General features: G+C 44.3%; 1 pseudogene; it reads left to right on the forward strand.

The window, feature by feature from the left end:
• The first annotated feature begins 3,482 nt into the window (after positions 1-3,482).
• Positions 3,483-4,448, forward strand: LOC115834048 (annotated as a pseudogene).
• Positions 4,449-15,706: the final 11,258 nt, after the last annotated feature.

A 15,706-nucleotide genomic window follows, 5' to 3' on the forward strand; every position in this document is an offset into this window, starting at 1 on the left:
GAGGAACAATACCTCATGGTTGTGTACACCTCCTGCGATATTGGGAGTAATATCATCCTCTCTGCCTGTGGATGTTAGGAAGAGTATCACAGGGCTGTGTGCACCCCCTGCGGTAGTGGAGTAATATCGTCCTCTCTTCCTCTGGATGTTAGAAGATTTTCACAGGGGGTGTTACACTTGCTGCGATATTGGGGGTAATATCATCCTCTCCACCCAGGAAATGACTAAAAAGGTCACGGGGGGGTGGACTCTTCCCCGAGATGTTGGGAGTAATGTCGTCCTCCTCAAACTTGGATGATCAAACCAACAAGATCACAGAGGGAGTGTACACACCCTGCGATGTTGGAAGTAATATGATCCTCTCCCCACTCTGGATATTGGGAAAAATATCACAGCTCGGGTGTACATTTCCTACGCTTTTGGGTAATATCATTCTTTTCCTTTCTGGATATCAGGAACAATATCACAGGGGTGCTGTGCAATTACTTCGATATTGGGAGTAATATCATCCTCTCCCCGTTGTTACATGCGGAACAATATCCCAGGGGGAGTCTCCACCCTGTGCGATATTGGGAGTAATATCATCCTCTATTTTCCTGGATATTATACACAATATCACAAAAAGGTGTACACCCCCTGCGATATTGGGAGTAATATCATACTGTCCTTCCTTGGGTGTTAGAAAACAATATCATCAGGGCTGAACACCCCCTGCGATAATGCGAGTAATATTTTCTCTTTCACAGGCCACTAGGAAAAATAACACAGGGGATGTTTGCACACCTTGCGATATTGGAGGTAATATCCTCTGCCCCCGGAATATTACCAACAATATCAAACAGGGGTGGTGTACCCCCTGTGATATTGGGAGTAATATCATTCTCTCCACCTCTGGATATTAAGAACAATATCCCGGCGGGAGGTGGTACGCACCCAGCGATATTGGGAATCATGTCATCCTCTCCTTCCCTGGATATTAGGAAGAATATCACAGGGGCGTGTACGCCTTCTGTGATATTGGAAGGAATATCATCCTCTCCCCCGCTGGATATTAGAAAAGATATCACACATGGTGTAAACCCACTGTGATATTAAGAAGAATATTACAGGGTGTACACCCACTCTGACCTTAGGAGAAATAGCTCCCTAAAATGTCTCAAATATTATCACAGGGTATACAGTAATATCTCCCTAGGATATTACAAATACTATCACAGGGTGTACACCCACTCTGATGACAGGAGTAATACATCCCAAGGATATTACCAACATTACCACAAGGCTGTACACCCACTATGACATAAGGAGTGATATCTCCCTAGGATATTACGAATTACATCACAGAATGTACACCCGTGGTGTGCACCCACGGTGATATTAGGAGTAATATCAACCCAGGACATAACCAATAACAGCACAGCCTGTACATACATGATGTACACCCACGGTGATGTTATGAGAACTATTTCCCTAGGATAGTACGAATAACATCACAGAGTGTACACACAAGGTAGACACCCACTGAGGTACTAGGAGTAATAACAATCTAAGATATTATGAAAAGCATCACAGAAATAAAACACATGGTGTATACCCACTATACATTAGGCATAATTTCTCCCTAGATATTACGAGTAACACATAGTGGGTACACCATGTTCTACACCCACTGTGACGTTAAGGGTAATATCCCCCAGGAATTATGAATAACATTACAGGGTGTTCACACATGGTGTACACGCACTGCAATATTATGAATAGTGTCTCCCTAGGATGTTATGAATAATATCACAGGGTGTACAGAAACTGTGATATTAGAGGTAATATCTCTCTAGGATGTTATGAATAATATCACAGGGTGTACACCCATTGTAGTACTAGGAGCAATATCTCTCTAGGATAGTACGAATAATATCACAGAGTGTACACCCACTGTGATATTAGGAGAAATATCTCTCTGGGATATTACGAATTAGATCACAGAGTGTCACACATGGTGTATACATCCACTTTCATATTAGGAGTAGTATCTTCATAGGACATTACAAATAACATCACAGAGAGTACACCCACTGTAATATTAGGAATCCTATCTCCCCTAGGTTATTACAAATAATATCACAGGGTGTACACCCACTGTAATATTAGGAGTAATATCTTCCTAGGGTGTTACAAATAATTTCACAGTGTGTACAACATGGTATACACTCACTGTGATATTAGGAGTAATAGCTACCTAGTATATAAAAACATCACAGGGTGTACACCTACTTTGATATTAGCTGTAATATTTTCCTAATTGTTACAAATAATATCACAGGGTGTAGAAACATGGTTACACTCACTGTGATATCAGGAGACATATCTCCATAATATGAATAATATCACAGGATGTACACCCACTGGTATTATTAGGAGTAATATCTCTGTAGGATGTTACAATTAATATCACGGGGTGTACAGCCACTGTCATATTAGGAGCAATATCTTTCTAGATATTACAAATAATATCACAGGGTGTACACCCACTCTGATGTCAGGAGCAATATCTCCCTAGGATATCAAAAATAATATCACAGGGTGTACAATCTCTGCCTTCCAGGGTCTAAGAGATTCTCGTGCTTCAGCCTCCCGAGTAGCTAGGGTTACCCGCCACCGCACCCAGCTGATTTTTTTGTAATTTTCACTAGAGACCCGGTTACCCCAGTCTGGTCTGGAACTCCTGACCTCATGTGATCCATCAGCCCCGGCCTCCCAAACTGCTGGGATTACAGGTGTGAGAAATCGCGCTCAGCTAAGAGTCATATTTTCAATTAATTTGGAAACACAGCTCCCATATTTGAGTGTGCATGTACTTTTATGAAGAAATGATGTCAGAAAACTAAGGATGATAATAAGTATGAAAAGTAACTGGCATGGGAAAAGGTCTTCCGATTAAGAACTCTAGGGTTCGATTTCGTTTTTAGAGAATGTGGTCCTAGCTCTTGTATCGTCCTTTTACATATTCTACATCAAGGAATTGGTAGCACGGTGTCAGAATAAAATAGAGTGTATTTCACTGCTGCTTAATTTGTTTCAATTAGACTGAGATCTTTTTCTTGAAGAGAGAGGAACATCTTTATTGCGTTTTATTTTTTCTGAAAAGAGTAGGCCGTATTTTACTGAGATCATGGATTTGTTATATATTACGTTTTGGTCTTCTAACATTCTTCAGTGGTTTTTCTGTAAAGTAGTATGTACAGAAAGAGTTGAATATCAAAAAAGTAAATCATGGAATAATTCTGAGATTTTTCAGTTTGTCACAACTGAGAAATATTGCTGACGGTGTATGGTCTCCAGTGTGAAAATGTTCCTTGTGAATATCTGGCATCCAAAATATACACACAGCATGAAGGGCTGGTTTTTATCTTTTATTTTTCCAATCTCTTTTCTTCTCAAGGTGTCCAAGTCACACAGAGCCACGGAATCTCACAGGTGTCTGAGAATTCCTCCTCCTGGGACTCTCTCTGAGAGATCCAGAACTGCAGCCCGTCCTCGCTGGGCTGTCCCTGTCCATGTACCTGGTCACGGTGCTGAGGAACCTGCTCATCATCCTAGCTGTCAGCTCTGACTCCCACCTCCACGCCCCCATGTACCTCTTCCTCTCCAACCTGTGCTGTGCTGACGTCGGTTTCACCTCGGCCATGGCTCCCAAGATGATTGTGGACATGCAGTCGCATAGCAGAGTCATCTCTTATGCGGGCTGCCTGACAGAGATGTCTTTCTTGGTCCTTTTTGCATGTATAGAAGACATGCTCCTGACTGTGATGGCCTATGACCGATCTGTGGCCATCTGTCACCCCCTGCACTACCCAGTCATCATGAATCCTTACCTCGTGTCTTTTAGTTTTGGTGTCCTTTTTCCTTAGCCTGTTGGATTCCCAGCTGCACAGTTGGATTGTGTTACAATTCACCTTCTTCAAGAATGTGGAAATCTCTAATTTTGCCTGTGACCCATCTCAGCTTCTCAACCTTGCCTGTTCTGACAGCGTCATCAATAGCATATTCATATATTCAGATAGTACTATGTCTGGTTTTCTTCCCATTTCAGGGATCCTTTTGTCTTACTACAAAGTTGTCCCCTCCATTCTAAGAATTTCATCATCAGATGGGAAATATAAAACCTTCTCCACCTGTGGCTCTCACCCGGCAGTTGTTTGCTTATTTTATGGAAGAGGCATTGGCGTGTGCCTGACTTCAGCTGTGTCACCACCCACCAGGAATGGTGTGGTGGCTTCGGTGCTGTACGCTGTGGTCACCCCCGTGCTGAACCCTTTCATCTACAGCCTGAGAAACAGGGACATTCAAAGTGCCCTGTGGAGGCTCCGCAGCAGAGCAGTCGAATCTTACGATCCGTTCCATCCTTTTTCTTGTGTGGGTAAGAAAGGGCAACCACGTTAAATCTCTACATCTGCAAATCCTGCCCCTTAGTCATGGTATTTTGTTGCTTGATGGCTTTTATTCCTTTGCACATTTCCTATGTGAATACTGCTTTCTTCATTATGTCTTTAACTGGAATGGGTGAGTATTCTGGGATCCTTTGTTTAGCAGAAACCTCATGACTGAATCCTCTATACCTAGGCGGCCTCCTTTAGTTTCTGAGCAATAACCCTGCCATCTAGGTGGAATCACAACCATGTTTTATATACACGAAGTCTTCACTTCATTTTGGAATTCCCTGAGAATTGGCTTTATGGAAACATTGTACAGCAGGTCCTCCAACACCATTGGTGTGTTCAAAGTTGTGTAGTTATAATGTTGGTGAGGAATCAGTGGTTTCACTATACAGAATTTTGCTTAAAGGTGAAGTTTCCAAGAGACTTTCAAAGATGTTGAGTGAGTACATACTGTACAGCAAATTCGTATCCTCTTCCAGAGTTCATGTGGAATTTCTTTATAAACTGCTTCTTGAGAATCTCTTTAGGCAGGTTATGTGTAGAGATCCATGTCACCCGTCCTCAACCTTGGCGTTGAGTCAAATCACCTGGGGAGCTTACAAATGATGAGGCCCGGGTCTCATTACCTGAGCTAATGCTTTACTTGCACCTGTGTGGGTATGTGAATTTTTTTTTTTTTTTTTTAACCACCAGAGGTGGTCCAGTGATGAAGTTTTCAGAGGCATCAAGCTCCAGTGAGTAAGAACAGAGGTTAATTGTAATATGGTTTCTTCAAATATCATCTTCAAATGCATTGTCAATCAACACCATACAAATTTTTATTGTGCTGTTTTTTCTGACCATTTAGCATTTTCTTTTTTTTTTCTTTTTCTTGTTTTTTCAAGACAGAGTTTCACTTCTGTTGCCCAGGCTGGAGTGCAATGGCATGATCTCGGCTCACTGCAACCTCTGCCTCCCTATTCAAGCGATTCTCCTGTCTCAGCCTTCCAAGTAGCTGGGATTACAGGCATGTGCTACCATGCCGGGCTAATTTTTTTTGTATTTCAAGTAGGGACATTGTTTCTCCATATTGGTCAGGCTGGTCTTGAACTCCCGACCTCAGGTGATCCACCCACTTAGGCCTCCCAAAGTGCTGGGAGTACAGGTGTGAGAGACCGCACCCAGCCACTCCTGAGCATTTTCATTTTACATTTTTGAAGTTATAATTTTAGATACACATTGATTGCTGCTTTGTTATACACTTGCATATGCATAAAATGGGAAATAGAAAGGAATAAAATGGGCACAGTATCCCTAAAGTTTCACCTTCTGAGATATTCAAAAAATATTTGCATTTTAGAAATTGGTTTCAGTTAAGAAAGCGCGGTATACATGCACAATGAAGTATTATTCAGCCTGAAAATGATTAAAATCCTCTCCACTGCAGACAAAATGGATGAGATTGCAGGTCTGTATACTAAGTGAAATAAGCCAGGCACAGAATGACAAGTATTACATGTCCTCACTTATATGTAGGAACAAAAAAGAAAATCTTCGTCAGGTGTGGTGGCTCAGGCCTGTAATCTCAGCACTTTGGGAGGCCGAGTTGTACAGATTACTTGAGGCCAGGAGTTCAAGACCCACCTGGCCAACATGGTGAAACCCTGTCTCTACTGAAAACTCAAACGATTAGCCGGGCATGGTGACACATGCCTGTAGTGTCAGCTAATCAGAGGGCTGAGGCCCAAGAAGTACTTGAACTCGGGGGGCAGAGGTTGCAGTGAGCCCGGATTGTGCCTGTATGCTCCAACCTGGGCAACAGAAAAAGACTCCATCACACACACCTACACACAAAGGGAATCTCAGGAAGGTGGAGAGTATAAAGGGGGTTAGCAGATGCTAGGAAGAAAACAGGTGGGATGGGGAATGAAGAGAAGTGGATAATTGGGTCCCAAAATACAGAAAGATTGAATAAGTGAGTACTAGTGTTTGATAGTATAGTATGAAAATTTTAGTTCACGAGAATTTCTTGTCTATTTCCAGATGCTTTGGTAAGAAGCTTCCTAACTTTCTCATTATGCTGGTTTTTAAGCTATTCTCTTCTGCTCTTGAAATCATGCTGGTTTCTTTGTTTTTGGTTTTTTGTTTTGAGATGGACTTTTGCTCTTGTTGCCAAGGCTGGAGTGTAATGGTGCAATCTTGGCTCACCGCAACCTCTGCCTCCTGGGTTCAAGCGATTCTCCTGCCTCCACCTGCCAAGCAGCCGGGATGACAGGCAAGCGCCAGCACGCCCAGCTAATGTTGTATTTGTAGTAGAGATGGGGGTTTCTCCTTGTCGGTCAGGCTGGTCTTGAACTCCTGACCTCAGGTGATCTGCCCGCCTCGGCCTCCCAAAGTGCTGGGACTACAGGCGTGAGCAACCGTGCCCAGCCCATGCTGTATCCTTATCTGTTGTCTGTTGTTGTTTGTTTGTTTTTGAGCCCAGAAATAACTTCTCACCTGTATGTTGAAATGATTTTTAACCTGAGTGCTAAGAAAGTTCATTGGTGGAAAAGCAGCCTTTTCAAGAAACGGTGTTGGAGAAACTTGATTTCCACATGCAGAAGAATGAAGGTGGATCCTATGTCACACCAGGTGCAAAAATTAACACAAACTGGATCAAAGACCTAACCCAAGTGCTAAAAGTATCATATGCCTAAAAGAAAGCATTGGCCACACTTTCATGACATCAGATTGGGCAATGCTTTCTGGGATATGACACCAAAAGCATAGGCAACAAGGGAAATTAGATTCCTTGGATTACATCTAAATGACGGACACTTTGTGCATCAAAAAACACTGTGAACTGAGTGAAAAGATAATCCATGGATTAGGAAAAATATTTGCAAATCATCTATCTGAAAAGAGGCTGATATCCATCCTATGTAAAGAACAGCTAGAACTAAACAACAAGAAACCCAAAGCATCCCATTAGCCATGGTCAGAAGACTGGAGTAGACATGTCCCTAAAGAAGATATAGCAATGGCCAGTAAGCATCGAAAATGATGTTCAAAATCGCTAATCATAGGGAAGCACAAATCAAACCAATACTGTGATACCACACATTAGGATGGATATGATAAACAAACAAGCATTGGTGAAACTAGAGGCAAGTAGGAATGCTCGAATGTGATTGGAGGGTATTTAAAACCGTGAAGGAACAGGGTTAAAATAGTATGGTGTGTACTGGAAAAAGTAGAAACAGAATTATCAGATGTTCCCGGCAGTTGCACTCGTGGGTACCTACCAAAAAGAATTAGAAGCCAGGAGTGGAAGAGATATTTGTACACCCATATTCATAGCAGCATTATTCACAACAGCCAAAATGTGGAAGCAACCCAAGGGTTCGTGGACAGATGAATGAGAAAGCACACTGCAGTTTATTCATACAATGGAAGACTATTCAGCCTTCAAATGGCAGGCACTTCTGGCCGGTGCGGTGGCTCACGCCTGTAATCCCAGCATCTTGGAAGACCGAGGTGGGCGGACCACCTGAGGTCAGGAATTCAAGACCAGCCTGGCCATCTTGGTGAAACCCTGTCTCTACTGAAAACCCAAAAAATTAGACAAGCGTGGTGGCGTGTGCCTATAGTCCCAGCTACTCGGGAGGCTGAGGCATAAGAATCGCTTGAACCCGGGAGGCAGAGGTGGCAGTGAGCCAGATTGTGCCACTGCACTCCAGCCTGTGCGACAGAGTGACACTCCATGTAAGCACAAACAAAACAAAGCAAAAAAAAAAAAAAAAACGAAAAAACCAGACAGGCACTTCTGCCACAGGCTGCAACATGGATGAACCTTGAAGACATTATTGTCAGTGAAATAAATAAATCCCAAAAGCATAAAAACGACCAGGCTCAGTGGCTCACACCTGTAACCCCAGCACTTTGGCAGGCTGAGTCAGGCGGATCACTTAAGGTCAGGAGTTCGAGACTAGCCAGGCCAATACGGTGAAAGATCATCTCTATTAAAAATACAAAAATTAGCTGGGTGTGGTGGTGCACGCCTGTAATCTCAGCTACTCAGGAGACTGAGACACAAGAATCACTTGAACCCAGGATGTGGAGGTTGCAGTGAGCCGAGACCACACCACTGCTCTCCAGCCTGGGTGACAGAGAAAGACTCTGTGTCCAAAACAACAGCAACAAAAAAATTAAACACGGTATGATTCCACTTCTATCAAGTGTCTAGAGTAGTTAAACTCATAGAGTTGCAAATTAGAACGGTGGCCCCCAGGGGTGGGCGAGAGAGAGGAATGGAGGGTTTGGTTAATGGGTGCAATTTCCATTTTGAAAGATAAAACTGTTCTGGAGATGACGGCGGTGATGCTTGCTAAACAATGTGAATGTACTTAATGTCATTCAACTGTAAACTGAGAAATAGTGGAAATTGTCAATGTTTATACTGGCCATTCTAGATGAAATCATATATATTTCTAATTTTTAATATTTATACGTGGTATATTTTCCCATAATAAAAGATGAAAATTAAAGCAGTTGGATCTTTAAAAAGAAAAGAAAGAAGCGAATAATCCACACAAGCTTCCTCCTGATGACAGGAAAAGCCCCAAAGCTTCTGTGGACACTGCCTTTTCTCTTCTTCCTCCTGCATTCTTATGAGGAAATCTTTAGAGATTGGGGAGCTTGGGCGACTTTGGCTCATGAGGAGCTCTGTGCCTTGAGCCCCCCAGGCCATACAATAGTCAATACTCAGTCTGTGCCTCCAGCCCTGCAGCGTGAGGCGCCAGTCCTGTGGGCTCCACACCCGTCCCCTGTATCAGGAGGCTCATGTCTCACCCTGTCTTCTTGCCAGCCTTGTGGACGGAGTCTGAGCCTCCATCGTGCACCACGCAGGGAGGACAGTGGACCTGTTCTCCGCGGTCATGGCCCAGCAGAGGGGAAGGGCAGTTGAGTGAGTGCTGAGGGATGGTCGGGAGGCTTGTTTTCTTTCCTCCTCCTCAGGACAAACAGGAGAGTGCAGTGGGCAGATGGGAGGAGACCAAGGTGCAAACTGTCAGCTCAGCAGACTGTGGAGTTTCTGTCCTTGCTTTTGGTGGGGGGTCTCAGAAATCGTATTCAAAATTTTGCCTTCCTCCCCCACTGGTTGTCCTTTTCATAGACATCTCACCCATGATAGGAGGGAATGAGTCCCTCTAAACTATTCCCTAAGAACAACAAAGATGATGAAGGTGATGATGAGGATAAAGAGGATGATGACAGACACCAGGGCATCATGAACCCTTACTGAGGGCTTCCTAAAGGCCAGGCTCTGAGCTCTGTGCTCTATGCAGCTTGTTTCATTTCATCTGCGTCGTCTCCCAGTTATGAGTGCACGTTTCATGATGATTTTACGGACTAGAGAAGGAGCAACACATTTCCATAGAACTTGTACCAGATCATGAAGTCAAAAAGGGTGAAGTCCAATTTGAACCAGGCAGTCTAAGTCCAGACACATGGCATTTGGCCAGTCCTCTCCCTGCATCCAAGCTGCCCTCTCAAATCCTTGTCACTCAGGCCGATGCCCCTGCTCACTGTGCCCTTCCCTTTGGGGGTTCCTTGTAGACCACAGCTAGACCAGTGGGTGCCACAATCACTGTGTCAAGTAGAGAAAGGGCAGCTGAGATCACATCAAAGGTTCCAGAAAGAATGGGCGCATCATCATTCGGGATCCGTCTCTCCCTTGCCCCTCTTCCTGGCTTTCCTTACAGCTCGCGACTTCCTCAAAGGAGTCATCAATTCAGAGTTTGGCTTCCATTCCTATTGAGGAAGCTGGAAACCGTTTCAAAAAATGCTCCTCAGATGTGCCTGTGGTTAAGACCTCTTAGCTCTGTATACAACTTTCGGAAGCTGGGCACGGTGGCTCACGCCTGTAATCCCAGCACTTTGGGAGGCTGAGGCAGGTGAATCACAACGTCAGGTGTTCGAGACCAGCCTGGACAACACGGGGAAACCCCGTCTCTACTAAAAATAGAAAAAAATGAGCCAGGCATAGTGGCGGGCGCCTGTCATCTCAGCTACTCAGCAGGCTGAGGCAGGAGAATAGCTTGAACCTGGGATGCGGAGGTTGCAGTGAGCCGAGATCATTCCACTGCACTCCAGCCTGGACAACAGAACAAGACTCCGTCTCAAAAAAGCAAAAACAAAAACAAAACCACAACTTTTTGAGAGTTGGAAGACCATGAAGTAGAGTACCCGGGACTTAGAGTCTGGCCATGAATTTGGAATACCACCCTTTCTACTTCTCTGTACAGCAAGAGGTGAGATGTCCATTCTCTGAGACTCAGCACTCTCATCTGAGCTGATTTCTAGTTGATCCAATGGAAGCGAGCGATGATTAAACCGATCATGGGTGCCCGCTGCGTGATCTCTCTGTGATGGATGCATAAAGTCAAGGCAAAGTGCATTTGAGGTACGTTCGTTAATATTTTAAGCTTCAACTCCATACAATTCAACGGAAATATCCCGTGACCTGAAGTTCTGGTTTCCCTGCATTCCAGACAGGACATTTTACTTTGTCCTTATCTCAGTAAGTACTGAGTATTGTGAGAGGAACAAGTGAGTCTCTTTTGTTTCTGATTCCCCAGAGCCTATATCTCGCTTGGCACATAGGAGATAGCAAGAGTCACAATCTATGTTAATGATTGAATTGACACTTCCTCGGTTCACAAAAGTTGGCTGTCATCAGTGTGACTTCGACTTACTTGATTCTTTTTGCTTTTTGTTTTTTTGAGACGGATTTTTGCTCCTGTTGCCCAGGCTGGAGTGCAGTGGTGTGATCTTGGCTCACTGTAGCCTCTGCCTCCCAGGTTCAAGCCATTCTCCTGCCTCAGTCTCCCAAGTAGCTGGGGCTCCAGGCGCGTGCCGCCATATTGGGTGAAGTTTGTGTATTTTTAGTAGAGGCGGGGTTTCACCATTTTGGCCAGGATGGTCTTGATCTCCTGACCCCGTGATCCGCCCTCCTGGGCCTCCCAAAGTGCTGGGATTGCAAGAGTGAGCCACCGCATCCGGCCGAACTTTCTGATTAAAACTCTAAGTCCACCTAAGCTAAGGACAGAAGTTAAAGCTTACGTGAATTTTCAAAGAAGACCCAACAATTTGAGGAAGCAATTACTCTCTTGAAGGAGAAAAGTCAGAAAACGGAATGATGAAATCACTAGGACCTAACCGGCATATGGAACTATTTTCTGCTTATGAACTATCAACTTTCATTTCATTTCCAGATGACATGGTCTCAGCTCTTGTTGCCCAGGCTGGAGTGCAATGGCTCGATCTCGGCTCACCGCAACCTCCTGCAATATTCAGACTAATATCATCCTCTCGCCCCCTGGATATTAGGATCAATATCACAGGGGTGGTGTGCACCCCCGGAGAAATTGGATGAAATATCGTCCTCTCCACCTTTGGATGTTAGGGACAGTATCACGGGGGAGGTCTCCGCCCCCTGCGATAGTGGGAGTCATATCATCCGCTCCCAACCAGGATATTAGGAACAAGATGACCGTAGGGATGTACGCCCACTGCGATATTTTTAATAATGTCATCCTCTACCCCCTGGCTATTAGGAGTAACATCATAGAGGAGTGTACACTTTCTGCGATATTGGGAGTCATATCCTCTCCCCCACGGATATCGGGAACAGTTTTATTAATTATTAATATTAATAAATATAATTAATAGTAATCATCGCTATTAATAATTACAGTAGAGACAGTAAAACGTAATACGGATTAAAACTATTAACAATTACCATTAATAATTAATAGCAATATCACTATTAATAATAAAATAATGATATCAGTAATTAATGTTACTGAAATCAATCTTAAGTGATGTTGGTAATAAAACAGTGATTAATATCAAGATTAATAACTAATATTATTAAAATGACATTAATACTAATAATGTTACTCATGCATAATCCTATCTTTAAAATAATCAATGATTAAAAACGTTATACTATTAATTAATATTACCATTGATAATTATTAATGGGACTGATGTTTAATAATTCACAATATTATTACTCCTAATACCACAGGAGGTGTACACCTACCTGTGATATTTTCCTAATATCCAGGGATGGAGAGCATGATATTAGTTTTAATATCGCAGTAGGTGTACACTCACCCCGTGACACTGATCCGAATATCCAGCAGGTAGAGTAGGACATGACTGCCCACATAGCAATGAATGTACAGCCACCCGGTGATATTGCTCCTAATATTCACGGAAGAAGCATATGATGTTACTCCCAATATCGCAGGGAGTGTCCACTCCTTCTGTGATATTGTTCCTAGTATCCCGAGGGGGAGAGGATGATAATAACTGCAGCATCGCAGGCTGTGTTCACCCAGCCTGTGATATTGTTATTAATATCCTGAAAGGGAGACGATGATATTACTCACCATAATAGACAGATACTACTCCCCATAATAGACAAGGGGGTGTACACCCACCCTGTGATATTCTTCCTAATAGTCAGAGGCTGAAAGGTTGATATTACTCCCAATATCGCTGGAAGTCTACACCCCCGTGTGAGATGGTCCTTAATAATATTCCAAGGCGGAGGGGGTGATATGACTACATATATCGCAGAAAGTGTACACCCCCCAGGGATATTGTTCCCATGATCCTGGACGGAAGAGGATGACGTCACTTTAAATATCACAGAGGGTGGACACGCCCCCACTGATATTGTTTCTAACCGCAACGTGGGAGCGGAGGATATGACACCCAATATCGCAGGGAGTAGAAACACCCCTGTGATACTGCTCTTAATATTCAGGGAGGAAGAGGATGATATTACACCCAATACAGACGGGTGTCCACCCGTCTGTGAAATAGTTCATAATTTCGAGTGGGGGAGATGATATTACGCACAATACGGTAAACAAGCGGTGAGTCCACCGGGAGTCCTAAGGGGCAGAGGGGCTGGCTCTTACGCCCCGCCTCGCGGGGGCGCCCTCGCCCCTCTGAGATGGGGGTCCTAAGAGCCGGGGGGGCAGAGGGGCAATACCAGCCTCTCCTCTCCGTGGATATTGGGAATCATATCCCAGGGTGCGTGTCCACCTCCTGCTGCATTGGGAGTCATAGCGTCGTCTCCTTTCCCGGCTATGAGGAACAATATCACAGGGTGGGTGCACACAGCTTGCGATATTGGGAGTGATATCACCCTCTCCCCCTTGGATATTAGGAGCAATGTCACGTAAGGGGTGTACACTTCCTAAGATACTGGGAGTAATAGCATTCTCTTGCTCCGTGAATATTAGGAGCAATATCACCGGGTGGATGTACACCCACTGCTCTATTGGGAGTCACGTCATACTCCACCCCCTGGATATTATATTCAGATCAATATCACCGGATGGGTGTACACCTCCTGCGATATTGAAAGTAATACCAGGCTCTCTCCCTCCCTGGACATTAGGAACAATATCACAGCTGGGGTACACCCACTGCGGTATTAGGAGTCATATTAGTATTACTTGTTACTCATTTATGATTCACATTAATATGAATTACCAATATTAATATTAAGAAATAATTGCTAATAAAAATTTTTCAGATTATTAATATTAACATTAATTATTAAGAGCTAATATTACTGTTTTCTAATGAATAAGATCAGTCCCCGTTATTATCAGGTGTTATTAATAGTTAATTTTAATAATTTATTGTTATCATCAGTATAACTCTTGAATATTATCATTTTTATCGGTATTGATTTTTAAAATTATATGATCAGTTATTAATGTTGATAATTATTAATATCAATTAATAATTGATATTATTAATTGTTATAAGTAATATTGCGACATTCCTCACAATATGACAGGAGGGGTGTGCACCCTCTGCGATATTGAGTGTCATATCATCCTCTTTCGCACTGGATATGGGGAACAATATCACGGGGTTATGTACACCACCTGAGGTATTGGGAGCCATATCGTCCTCTCTGCCTCTGGATAGTAGGGAGAGTTTCACAGCGGTGTGTACACCCCCTGCGATATTGGGAGTCATATCATCCTGTGGCCCTGAGGAGAGAAGGCATTTCTCTTTCTGTCTCCTGTCTCTGAAGAGGAGGAGGAAGTAAAAGTTGAAAAACAAGAGGATTGAAGTCAGTGGCAAGACCAGCCGGTGCCACTGATGAGCCGGCCTGAGATGAAAAGAAGAACCCCACCGCCCCACTCTAAGCACACGTGCTCTGAATCCATCATGACCCTTTCACGTGGAACTTCTTAGAGTTGTAAGCCCTGAGAAAAGGCCCAGGAACTCTGTCTTCCTTCGTTGTGCTGGGCTCTTAAGACGCCAGTCTGCCGACGCCCCCGGCCGATTAAAAGGAACCTCTTCCTTTTGAATCCGGTGCCTGATGCCCCTGGCCAATTAAAAGGAACCCCTTCCTTTTTGGATCCGATGCCTGAGGGATTATTGTCCTCGGCTCGTCCTGCTCCACAATCTTCGTTCACAAGACCGGAAATCGAACCTGAGCCGCGGCAGTGACAGTGCCGACTCCTAACCACTAGACCACCGGGGAACTTCAAACTTCGTGGGAAATAGATTGCCCAACATTAGAAGTGGGTTGGCCATCAGAAGGCAGCCTGGACAGGTCCCTTGTTTCTCAAGTGTGGCACAAGGTAACTGGGAAAGGATACCTAGACCGGTTCCCATACATAGACACTCGGTGACAGCTGGTGCTAGACCCCCTCACAGTGGCTAAGAGGGCAGGCTGCAGCAATACTAGTAGCAAAGGGACAGATAGCTAAGGAAGGATCCCGCTCCACCCGCCCAGGGAAATAAGCTCCTCAAGTTCTGTTCGACCCAACATCAGAAGATCCATTGCAGGAGATGGCACCAGAGATCCCAGTGGTGCCCTCCCCTTACCAGGGAAAGAGGCTCCCCACTCTTGACCCCACAGTGTTTGCACCTCCACAAGACAAGCCTATCCCTAGGCCACCCAGAGTAGATAAGAGAGGAGGTGAAGCCTCGGGAGAAACCCCTCCCTGGGCAGTTCGTTGATGACACTAAACGGGGATACAGATGCCCCTGAGAGAGCAGAGGTATACTGGGATAGATGAGGATGGTCACGTGGTGGAGAGGCGTGTTTTTCCATACCAGGCCTTCACCTCTGCTGACCTTCTGAACTGGAAAAACAAGCCCAGCGCGGTGGCTCACGCCTATAATCCCAGCACTTTGGGAGGCCGAGGCGGGCGGATCATGAGGTCAGGAGATCGAGACCATCCTGGCTAACACAGTGA

The sequence above is a fragment of the Nomascus leucogenys genome, unplaced genomic scaffold, assembly GCF_006542625.1.
Source record: "Nomascus leucogenys isolate Asia unplaced genomic scaffold, Asia_NLE_v1 2692_21255_qpd_obj, whole genome shotgun sequence".
Lineage (NCBI taxonomy): Eukaryota > Metazoa > Chordata > Mammalia > Primates > Hylobatidae > Nomascus > Nomascus leucogenys.